Source organism: Sinocyclocheilus grahami, unplaced genomic scaffold, assembly GCF_001515645.1.
Source record: "Sinocyclocheilus grahami isolate Dianchi unplaced genomic scaffold, SAMN03320097.WGS_v1.1 scaffold64.1, whole genome shotgun sequence".
NCBI lineage: Eukaryota > Metazoa > Chordata > Actinopteri > Cypriniformes > Cyprinidae > Sinocyclocheilus > Sinocyclocheilus grahami.
The window spans coordinates 876,742-889,858 of NW_015505243.1; the positions used below are offsets into that span (position 1 = coordinate 876,742).

The 13,117-nt window shown below is 38.5% G+C and overlaps 1 long non-coding RNA gene across 1 annotated transcript in view; it reads left to right on the forward strand.

Annotated features, from left to right (window-relative positions):
- Positions 1-682: 682 nt before the first annotated feature.
- The window catches only part of LOC107584881 (uncharacterized), a 31,976-nt gene continuing 19,541 nt past the window's right edge, over positions 683-13,117 (forward strand). Inside the window, exon 1 of the long non-coding RNA XR_001609191.1 lies at positions 683-1,009. This is a non-coding gene — a long non-coding RNA (uncharacterized lncRNA). The remainder of the gene's footprint in view (positions 1,010-13,117) is intronic.

Sequence of the window (13,117 nt, forward strand, 5' to 3'; positions counted from 1 at the left end):
TGTGTGTGCATGTTTATGTGGTTTATGAGGACACAAATTTGTATAATAACATGGGTATGACAGGTATTACAACGAGAAGGTGATTTATGAGGACATTTTCAGTGTCCCCGTAATTCAAAAGGCTTATAAATAATTCAGAATTAGTTTTTTTGAAAATCTAAAAATGCAGAAAGTCTCCTGTGAGGGGTAGGTTTAGGGGTAGGGTTGGTGTAGGGCAATAGAATATACGGTCTGTACAGTATAAAAACCATTATGCCTATGGAGAGTCCCCACAAGGATAGCAAACCAGACACGTGTGTGTGTGTGTGTGTGTGTGTGTGTGTGAGGGTGGTACTCAAGACTGGGTGTGTTTTGGAGGGGGTGGGAGACAGCTGCCAACTCCACCAGGTGCGGTCGATGATGAAAGCACCTATGAAAGCTGTTCCTCTTGCTCGTTATCGCTGTTCTCTGAAGAATTCTCTGGAAATCTGCGGGACCCAGGCGGCGTGTGTGTGTGTGTGTGTGTGTGTGTGTGTGTGTGTGTGCATGTGTCTTTAGGGAAAGGGTGACAGTCGAGATTGGGCTGTGCTGTTTTGTATCAGTTTATCAGTTTTATTTTCAAACTTCTAATGAGTCGCCATGAGTGCTGTAGTTCAAATCTGTCGAGTGAACTAGCAGACGTGAGTCCATCTCTGCCCGAAGGGTGTCGCTGTGGGTCTGTGTAAGATGTTACCGCATCGCTCCCTGCCTCAGTTTCATTCCCATGAGAAATGACTTTCAGCTTCAGTGTTACAGTGCGTCTGTCTGTCTGTCTGTCTGTCATCCACGTGTTGCGCTGCGCGTCTCGCGTCCTGTCTGTTGCTTCTCCGGGAAGTTTCGATGCTCCGGGAATAACAGCACAGAGCAGAGCCCTGACAGGAGCCGCGAGCGGACCGGACTTTTCCATGTTTGACACGCATTACCCGACACCAGACTGTGCTGAAGTGTTTGTGAGGCAGGTAGAGAGAAGGAACGCTTTTAACTGCGGAAGGTAAGAAGATGTACATATGGCTGTGACGTCACGGCGCTTGATGTTACATTTGTTGTTTGATGTTTGATGCGTTTGTGCACAGTTTAACAGATTAACCAACCGAAGAAAGCACAACTCAACAGACTGCAGGTCATTTAGGATGCGAGCTGTTATTCCTTATACACCTTACCTGCATTTGTAGCTTTTGCGCCGAGTTGACTTGTTACTTGACTATATATATATATGAAGAGCTCAGATGCAAAAGCCTCTAAGTGCCATCTGAAATTTTCTTCTAAAATTAGCATTTTTATCAGGCTCCTATATTTAGGTTCAGTAATTTTACATTAATGGCAATGTATAGGTCATTTTCCATGCCATTAAAGTGAAATAAATGAACATAAATATAGGAGATTTTTATAGTGAGGTTTTGCATCTGAACTCTTCACACACACACACACACACATATATATATATATATATATATATATATATTTTAGTCCGGATGACATGGCGTCCCAGTTTTCCAAAAAGAACTTCAAATTTTGATTCGTCTGACCACAGAACAGTTTTCCACTTTGCCACAGTCCATTTTAAATGAGCCTTGGCCCAGAGAAAATGCCTGCGCTTCTGGATCATGTTTAGATATGGCTTCTTTTTTGACCTATAGAGTTTTAGCCGGCAACGGCGAATGGCACGGTGGATTGTGTTCACCGACAATGTTTTCTGGAAGTATTCCTGAGCCCATGTTGTGATTTCCATTACAGTAGCATTCCTGTATGTGATGCAGTGCCGTCTAAGGGCCCGAAGATCACGGGCATCCAGTATGGTTTTCTGGCCTTGACCCTTACGCACAGAGATTGTTCCAGATTCTCTGAATCTTTGGATGATATTATGCACTGTAGATGATGATAACTTTAAACTCTTTGCAATTTTTCTCTGAGTAACTCCTTTCTGATATTGCTCCACTATTTTTCGCCGCAGCATTGGGGGAATTGGTGATCCTCTGCCCATCTTGACTTCTGAGAGACACTGCCACTCTGAGAGGCTCTTTTTATACCCAATTATGTTGCCAATTGACCTAATAAGTTGCAAATTGGTCCTCCAGCTGTTCCTTATATGTACATTTAACTTTTCTGGCCTCTTATTGCTACCTGTCCCAACTTTTTTGGAATGTGTAGCTCTCATGAAATCCAAAATGAGCCAATATTTGGCATGACATTTCAAAATGTCTCACTTTCAACATTTGATATGTTATCTATATTCTATTGTGAATAAAATATAAGTTTATGAGATTTGTAAATTATTCCATTCCTTTTTTACTCACAATTTGTACAGTGTCCCAACTTTTTTGGAATTGGGTTTGTAGATAGATAGATATAGAGAAAGACAATTTGATATAGACAGATAGACAGACAGATTAGATAGATAGATAGATAGATAGATAGATAGATAGATAGATAGATAGATAGATAGATAGATAGGTATATGATTTGAGAGATAGGTTCAGTAAAGAGATGATGGTGATGGTATCATAAGTATGATGGATAGGCAGATATTTTAATCCCACCGAGTGAACTAGCAGACGTGAGTCCATCTCTGCCCGAAGGGTGTCGCTGTGGGTCTGTGTTACCGCACCGCTCCCTGCCTCAGTTTCATTCCCATGAGAAATGACTTTCGGCTTCAGTGTTACAGTGCGTCTGTCTGTCTGTCTGTCATCCACGTGTTGCGCTGCGCGTCTCGCGTCCTGTCTGTTGCTTCTCCGGGAAGTTTCGATGCTCCGGGAATAACAGCACAGAGCAGAGCCCTGACAGGAGCCGCGAGCGGACCGGACTTTTCCATGTTTGACACGCATTACCCGACACCAGGATAGATAGATAGATAGATAGATAGGTATATGATTTGAGAGATAGGTTCAGTAAAGAGATGATGGTGATGGTATCATAAGTATGATGGATAGGCAGATATTTTAATCCCACCGAGTGAACTAGCAGACGTGAGTCCATCTCTGCCCGAAGGTGTCGCTGTGGGTTCTGTGTTACCGCAACCGCATAATTGCTCAAATTTAACTAAAAAATAATGGATATATATATATATATATATATATATATATAGGGTTTATCTTTAGGGTTAATTCACAGTAATTGGGACATTTTTTCCGAGTCATCACTACATCAAATGTGGCAAATGTGTCCCAATTTACCTGAATTCATCAGAAGATAGATAGATAGATATTCAAATTAATGTATTTCGATATACTTATTTAAAACAGGCTATTAAAATACACCTATGAGTAAATATTCTAGAAGTTCATTTTTGAATATAAAAATTTTTAAAGAAGACTGTCACATAGAGTTATGGTAAAGGGTCAAAGGTCATCACCCATAGTGGTTTAGATTGACATCACACCCTGAATGGTTAAAACTGCTGTCTGGAAACCACATCAGACGGTTTAAAATGACCACAGGACTGTCCAAGAACTGCATTACGTGTTCAAAACAATTAAAAGTGAGTTGCAATATAGAATTGTCTTTTCTATATCTATGTGCATATAAAAAATCTTGAATGCATATTAGTTTATGTCCATTATAAGTATAGCCTCTCAGATGAAGAGCTGTACTGAATATGCCATGCTCCATCGGCTGCTCTGTAAGGCTCCTTCATTTGGAATGGTTTGCATTCTTACATGGCCGGTGGCTCCAAGTGTTTTTTTTTAAGCTCTGGTTCATTCGTTCATGATAAAATGCCATTTCTCGTGGAAGTAATTAGGCAGCATCAAAGCCAAAGAGATCTTGTTATTTCAAAGCTCTGAATCAAGTTGAGCCAGACGTGAGCTTTGGCGTGTCAGCGTTTGACTCTCTCCACCTGTCAGAGCGTGGGCAGCAGATGTGTGTTACTGCAGTTAGGAAAGTTGAGTCCCCTTATAATGAAAGAGTCATTTAGTTCAGAGAGAATGCAGAAAATGGATCTGTCTGCATGGGAGATGTGTGCAGTTGTCACACTGATGTGCAGTCAGCTACCATACAGAACAAAACACATTTTTCCATATTTAGTGGGAAATTTATCAGTGCAGATCTCATGATGCTAGGAGGTTGTTGGTGGTTGCTAGGGGGTTGCTAGGTTCGTACACTTTAAAAATATATATTTTCAAAATTGTAAATAAAGTAAGTTTACAAGAAAATACTATTTCAGTCTTTTTACTTCAAAATTTCATGTTTTATTCAATGTGTTATTTGCCGATTCTTTGTAATTATTTGTGAAATTTACTAGTTTCTGAGTTTACTAGCAATATCTCTGTTGTTTCTACACCAGATTTATTTTTGTTGAAACTTATGTACCATGGCTTTTATTAGGGATGCACCGATATGAAAATTTTGGCCGATACCGATAACCAATTATTCTTTATTTTTGAAAGCCGATAACCGATATGTTGGCCGATAAATCTATGTCCAAATTGTTATATTTTTTTGAGAGCCTGATTACAAAAAAGGTCTCATCATTAAAAGCCACATCCCAAACACTAAGCAGCCTAGTTTGAACGGTGTACGTTTTAAAAATATTTTTACTCTCCCATTACCAAATTTAGTCATAAAAAAGTCTTACAAATAAATAAAATTATGCATAAATAATGCAAACAAGTCACTGGACATCATTACACGTGTAAAGAATCAAAATGAATGCGCCATAGATCAATAAAACGGAATAGCCTCTGCACGGACAATAATTAAATGATTTTAATTACTAAACCATATTGTTGATGAAAATAATAAGAGAAAAATACAAGTGGTTGTTGTTATTAATAATGTATCAATGATTTTGAAAAAGTAACAAATTAATACCACTGTTTTAAATAGCAGCCGTTGAGCTGCACGTGCTGAAGCTGAAGAGCTGAATGAACATGGTAAACTGAAGCGTTTTGCTGGCAGCTTATTTAACTCAAGGAAATGCATCCTGAGATTAATATTAATACCACATAAACATAATATTACAACTTATATATGTACAAAATGATGCAGTTATTGCGTGCTATAGTCAGAATGTGTGATCCTGTTGTGGATGCGCTCTTCCCATATCAACGCGCTGAAACACGGCAACTAAACCCATAGAATTCACAACGTTTTATTATAATAATGTTCTCATTAGAATGTTATATACACGACATTCCCAATCATAGTTATTAATGTTGTGCACTGCTGTTTGAGCTGCGTGCGCTGAGCTAAAGACGATCACCGGTAAACTGAAGCGCTCTTTTAACTTAACCAAACGCATTCTATATGAGATAAATCAGATATACATCAAATAAACACAATATTACAACGTACAATTGCACAAAAGGCTGCAAACGAACAGCGCGCATCTGAAGTGTCTCTGAAGGAAATAATGCATTATTTATCGGCTTTAAGATATCGGCCAAGTTTTCTTATCAGGCCGATACCGATAACAGAAAAAATGAGCATTTATCGCCCGATACCGATATGGTGGCCGATATATCGTGCATCCCTAGCTTTTATGGTATTTCATGCTACCTCCAAGATCACCATATTACTAGTGATGCACCATTTTTTAATTTTTTTTTTTTATACTGAAACTGAGATTTAAGTTTTCATTCAGCCAAAACCAAAACTAAAAATGTTCTAAAATTTCGGTGCTTCACTGTACGTTCACACTGTCAGTGTTTGGGATTGACAACCATGTTTATTTATAGGTTTGACTCAAAATGTCCTGTTCACACTGCAACTTACAAAAAAAAAGGCTTGCCAAGTCAAGGCTTGCCAAGGCTTACAGAAGTCAAGCCTGTATTCTATTTGTGACTATTACCTGTAACAATAGCAATAGTGACGAAAGTAAATATCAAAGATGGCGACGTCCAAAACTGCAAAATCTTTTCACATTTTACACAATGGAATTTCAATTGACGTGCGATTTCATCAGTCGAATCTTAATTAACCGACGGCAGCTCAGCGGAGTAAAGACCGGAGCATTTGAGTCGCATGCAGGCCACAAAACTGATTGATGACTGAATTTAAACCTTCAGATGACACTTAGCTCATATCTGCGTTTCTTCAAGTTACCGAAACTACACATGTGAACCCGCAATATTCTAGACGCAAATGTCACGGCTATAAATAACCGAAATGTGTGTGAACGCAACCATATACAGGACTGACAACTGTATTCTGCTGCTGTGTGAGTACCTGTCCAAAACTTGGTACTTTTTGCAACTGTACCGTGGTTTTCTTTGAAGTACCTAGTTGTCCTGTATGATGTAAATACCATGGAACATTGTAATAATTTAGTACTGTGGTACATATTAAAGCTTTATAGCAGTACAATTTGAGTACTTTATGTAAGAGAAGCAGGTCTAAAGGTTAATGCACACATTATGAGTGGGATTGAACCTGTAATAAGTGCACTGTCACTTTAAATAAAAGCGTCTGCTGAATGACTAGTTAGTAGTAGCCTATTATCTGTGAGGTTTTAACAGTCTTCATCTCAGACAAAAGATATTAATAATAGTGTCTTGGTGCAGCAGACTAAGAGATTATTTCAGCAGGCTTCGCGATCGCTGAGCAGATGTGCTGCTGTATCAAGCAGGGATGTCTTGAAGCATTTTGGCTCATTTTCACCAAATCAACACCATGGTCGGTCCTTCACGCTCCACAAGCGTGCATGAACACGGGTAGAGTTCATCAATGCCAGAAACACTACCTCTCACTCTCGTTTGCATTGCCTTCTTCAGCACATTATGCATCCACATATGACTGCCTATGAAAACTGTCAACAGCATAACAACGGGATAATTGCTGTTTTGTTCCACTGAAATTATTCTCTTTTTCTCTCAATAGGCATGCCAGTGCCCAGCTTTCTTTCTTTGCAAATATTCTGCTAATTTTTTTAATGATCTCTCTCCCTTCTGTCGTTTCTCTCTCATCCTCTCATTTCCTTGGTTCTTCTTGTGGTTCAGGGGATTTTCTGTTGAACTGATTAGTCTGTGCTTCGTGTTAATAATCTCTAATCTAAGCCCCTCTGCCCCTCTCTCATGTGCTTAGCGCTGCAATACTGCTACTGTCCCATGTGCACTATATACTAGTGGACGACCAATATAGGTTTTTAGGGGTCATGAACTGAGAAATCAAATTTCCCTCGATGTTTTGACATATAGCAGGTCAATGTACTATAAAAACATTCTGTAAATTTCAAAACTCAAAAGTTTCTCATTAGTCTAAAAACAGCTTTTATTGAAACCAAGCTCAGAAAACGACTCGTTTTGGAATGTTTCACTTTATGATGTAATAGTATGGCTAAGCACCGCCTCCGCAGGAGAAGATCAACGCCTGCTTCTACATCACTGCCTGTTTAGCCCCGCCCACTGATACGTGCATGAAATATCTATCTAGTATTTTTTAAATATGTTAATGTATGTACATACATTATTCATCTCAGTGTCCCACACCAAGTCAAGTTAAAACTTCTCATTTACATTTATGCATTTAGCAGATGCTTTTATCCAAAGCGGCTTACAAATATTTTCAACTTTGACCCCTCTATTGTGTTTCATTGTGTTGTGCTGTTGTTAAAAACAGTAGATCGGGGCATGAATACATTTGTTTTTTTATTATTATTATCAATTGGACTAAATGAATGTGTTAAATTGAGTGCTGCAGGGATGAAATGGCCTAATTTTTAGGCCTACCTGGAGGTTTAGTATCACCCTGTTTTCCTTGACAAAAGCCCAATGGAATTTTTTCATTGGCTTTTGGATTATTACTGAAAATAAGCTCTGTGACCAACAACAGTTTATGATTTGCTCATGTTTTGTTCATCATGATAACATTTATGAATTTTGGAAGCCTAAATACAGTTGCCATAAGTACACAGCTAATGTTAGGCTATAAGCGAACTACACCACATGACTTCAACATCACCACCATTAAGCTTCCAACAACTCTTTAAATCTTTAATTCAATTCTAGAAAAGTTAGAAAGTTTAACTTAAAACGTTTTCAAGAGTGTGATTATAAACACAATGAAGCTGTAAAAGCAGACTAGTGATTAAATAAGTTTACCTGTTGGACGCAATGACGTTTAAAGGGTTATTTCACCCAAAAATGAAAATTCTGTCATTAATTACTCATCCACAGCAATACAACTGAAATGTTCCCAAGTCCAGAAACGTAGCAAGGAGATCGGTAAAATAATCCATGTGACATCAGGGGTTCAAACGTCATTTTACGACGCTACGAGAATACTTTTTGTGCGGAAAAAAAACAAAACTACTTTATGCAACAATTCGTCGTCTCCGCGTCACTGTAGCGCTATTTTGGAGAGTATCAGCTGGAAGTAAACAGCGTATGCTGTTCTGTGTCAGCTGTGTCACACGGATACACTGTTTTCGTTCAGATCAAATCACAACAACGTAGGAAACAGATCCGGCATGACGCAGCTGACACAGAACAGCATACGCTGTTTACATCCAGCGGATACTCTCCAAAATGGCGCTACAGGGTAATGCGGAGGAGACGAATTGTTGAATAAAGTCGTTCAATAAAGTCCATCAAAAATATCTTAATTTGTGTTCCGAAGATGAACGAAGGTCTTAAGGGTTTGAAACAACATGAGGGTGAGTAATTAATGACAGAATTTTCATTTTTGGGTGAATTATCCCTTTAATGTCCCTGACAACCTCTGTAGTCCCAACTGCCTTTTTCAAGACATATAAAATCACAAGTGGGTATTACTAGTGTATTTTATGTCATAGAATAAAATGTGTAAATATTTTGAGCTTGTGTAAACCACAGACCTTATTTCAGACATTTAACAAACAAAAAAAAACACTTAAGGACAATGGAACCAGAGGTTTAAAAATGCGTTTTTGTAAAAAAAAATATTAATATTCAAAACATAATAATCACTTTAATCTAGCTTGCGCCAACAGTTGTACACAGAAGCAGCTCCGGGCGGATGAAGTAAGATGTCGCCGTTGCGCATGCGCTGGTGAGTCTTGTGAAAACCAACATTTGTTAACAGGAGCAAAAGAAGCAAAGTCTCCTCTTGGCTTATATCAAAATCCTCCGACATTCTTCTTTACAAATCCTCGTTTTGTACTTCTAATAAGTGACCGTTGTTTTGTGTTGATCTCTCCGCTGCGCTTCCTCGTTCGTCACTTCTGAGCGGCGCATGCGCAAAGCTGACCTCCATACGTCATTCCCCCGGAACTGCTTCTGTGTACAACAGTGAGCTCAAGCTAGATTAAATTGATTATTACATTTTAAATATTGTTATTTTTCTTACAAAAACGCATCGATTCGCTACAGGAGGCCTTTGTTCACCCCCCGCAGCCGTGTCAGGCACTTTCTATTATGGATGGATGCGCTTTATTTCACTTCTTTTGGACTGATGCACTGCAACACCCGCTGAAAACCATTAAACAGCTTGGAAGGTCAAAGACAATTTTTAACATAACTCTGACTGGATTCGTCTGAAAGAAGGAAGTCATATACACCTAGGATGCCTTCTTACAGCACTTTTTTATTATTATTAGTTGACAAGGCTATCAGATTTTGCTAACGATACAGGATAACACTTTTGTTAATCAAAAATGTGGACATAGTTGTTGACTCGGTATCAGCCAGTTTTATTTGCACATATTATAGTGCTCGATCTTTTCTTAATGATTAAAAAGATTCCTGAGAGCATTTTGAGTCTGAAATGTTTAGTTTAGTAACTCTTATAAAAACATTTTAATCCATAAGCTGTTTTATAAGCATATTGGAAGTGTAATTGTTCAGCGTTACTCTGAGGAGTTTTGTGAAGATACAATTTTTAAAATATATATATATATATATATATATATCATGCAGATTCTATCATAGTTCAGACCCATATGGGCATTACATAAGCGCTGAAATCCTTTTGTTCACCATCGTGCATGTAGAAACCCCCATGTGTCTGTGCTGATGGATTAGCCTGCTTGCTCTTGCTTTTGTTCGTCCTTTATTAATCAATACAATAAATGTACACAATTTACAGGGAAAGATTCCAAACAATTGTCAAAAACATTGCTATTCTCTACAAAACTAACTTGCAGATTGGTTGAATGGTGTCTCTCTGCCCTAACCGAATTTATTGGTCTACAAGATACTCGAGTAAGAATAGACTTGTAATTTAATTGCGCTAATCATGTGCGAATCACTGCAGTGATTTACATACAAAATTAGTGATTATGATGTGCTTAATGAATTACACCCATTTGTAGTGTGATGTATTTGAACTACATCTAATTAAGCTGCTATTGTGTCCTTAGCCTCGATTTTGCTTTCAGATTCGGCGTTACTTTCATTCAAAAAACCCAAACCTTTTTGCTCAGTTGCTGAAGAGGTTATGAGTTTGACATTGACTGTGCCCTCAGCATTCAATCTGGATTATAATGGGATTTCCTTTCAAATGGATGAGACAAGCACACACACACACACACACACACTCGCTCACACCAGTGTACCCACCCCCCGCTCGAATGCATACATACACACACGTCGTATCGACACAAAGAAGACATCTGTTAGTGCATTGTTAATCAGTCATGTACAAACTCAGGGTTACCCCGAGGATCTCAGAAATTGACTCCATGAAATTAAATTAAGGAAGCTCCTCATGATATGGGGTGTTTATTGACTATAACCCAATTTTCGATGAGCTAAATGAGTCTTTGACTGCCATTGTTGTGATTTTGTGTCACTTTTAACATTACTTTGGTTACTGTGTTTGTTTGGGAAGTACTCGACAACGCATTCATACAGGCATGCAACATCCCATCGTAATGATTAAGAATGCAAATTAGGAGAGGAAGCAGGAAAACAGGTCTGACCGGCCAAACGGTGTGTGTTTGTCAGTGTTTATGTTGCATATGCGTATGTGTGTGTGTTAAGAGAGGTCGTGAATGACAGCCGGGGAAGGGGGATGGGGGTCGTGTGCATCAAACACTAGAGAAAACGCACGACCAAGACTCAGCATGCGGCCAAAGGGCAAGAGGAGGAAGGAGAGGGCCGCTTTTGGCATGCTTGTGTTGCTACACCTGCTCCAGAACCAGATGAACTCACCCTCACTATTGAGTATCTTATCCAAAGAAACATGCTAGCATATGTGAGCCGTTTTGTTTGTTTTGTTTCTGTCCGTTTAGAGAGATTAGCGCTTCTGGAAACCAGTTGTGTGTGTGCGCACAAATGTCACGTGTTTGAAACTTCCCAGAGCACCCTCGCAAAAAAAAAACTACTTGCAGCCGCCAGACGGGTTTGAAATCCTTTTTGAATCTAGCAAGTTAAGCGCTGAAGGAGTTGGTTTTGATGATATCATCTGCTGGAGCTTTGAGAATTGATTTGCTGAAAGATGCAAATTCTGTCATCATCTGCTCACACTCATGTTGCTCAAAATCTATTTTCTTGTCCATAAAACAAAGAAGTTATTTTGCATATTGTAGGCCTATACGCTGTGCTTTTATATATTTATAGAAAACATATATATTTATGATTTATCTATATGTATTTTCTTTTTTTAATCAAAAAATGAATATATATATATATATATATATATATATATTGAGATGAAATTTTGTTATTGACCAAATACTTATTTTCCACCATAATTTGCAAATAAATTCTTTAAAAATCCTACAATGTGATTTTCTGGATTTTTTTTCTCATTTTGTCTCTCATAGTTGAGGTATACCTATGATGAAAATTACAGGCCTCTCTCATCTTTTTAAGTGGGAGAACTTGCACAATTGGTGGCTGACTAAATACTTTTTTTCCCCACTGTATATATATATATATATATATGTAAGGAACGGACCAAAATGTAAGATACTTTTCTTTTAAAATCTTCCCCTCCGTTGTAGGTCTGAAATGTCCTTGATCATATTCAAACCTGGCAAGTTTACAAATATAAGTAAAGCTATTGTACTTTTTTTTTTCTCCTTCTGTCTATGGAAGAGGTCGACACAAAGCACCTTTTGTCCTTTTTCACTATGCCAAATCAAACCCCTTAAAGTTTTAGGAGCTTGACAGTTTGGGTCACCATCCACTTACATTATATGAAGCAGGCTGGATTTTCTCAGATATAGAGTGACAATCAAAAGTTGTTGTTCTTTTTATAAAGAAGTGTCTCATGCTTATCAAGGCTGCATTTATTTGATCAAATATACAGTAAAAACAGTAATATTGTAAAATATTATTATAATTTAAAATAATTGTTTTCTGTTTTAATATATTTTAAAATGTAATTTATTCTTGTGATGCAAAGCTGAATTTTCAGCATCATTACTCCAGTCTTCAGTGTCACATGATCCTTCAGAAATCACTCTAATATGCTGATTTGCTGCTCAAGAAACATTTATTATTATCAGGTATTATCAGGCTTATTTTTTGTGAAAATTGTGATACATTTTTTACCCCATTATTTGATTAATAGAAAGTTCAAAAGAACAACATTTATCTGTTTTTTTTTTTTGCAAAACACATTAATTTCGACGGGAATTCGACAACAAACAAAACCCCGGCGAACAAGTTGGCACTCGACGGCTCATGAATTTCAAATGAAGATCCTCTGAGTCATATTTACAGACCTCTCTCTGATAACACCGCGAAGGGTCATTGTGGCGGCTCTCAGGTCTTAGTTTGTTTTGCCACCAGTTTTTGTGATGTCATAATGGGTCATTTGCTATCTTCACGGATCAACTGTGGCGTGTATTAGCCCTGATCAAAGCGTGCTGTGTGCGTCTCGTATATTTGAGGTGCGGCAGTGCGGTGGGAGTGTCTTTCAGAGGCAAAGGGACACCCGGATTTTCTCCCTGAGAGATTAAGGCAGAGGCCCAGCCTCCTCGCTGGGTGCAGATAGACTAAAAAGCTCCCGGATCAGACACGGATCGTGTCAAGTGTGGTGACAGAGTGTGTACTTGTGTGTGTGTTTGCATGAAGGGCTCTTGATCATGCCAACCGCTGCGTTACTTTCCCAATTGCCTGTCATCATGCACCCAGCACAATCGCAGAACTTCTGTCGAGGGTGTGCTGAAGGTGGCATTAAAAATGCATGACTTTTTTTGATATCCCATGCATTTTCCCAACAGGGTTTCCGGGAGGAC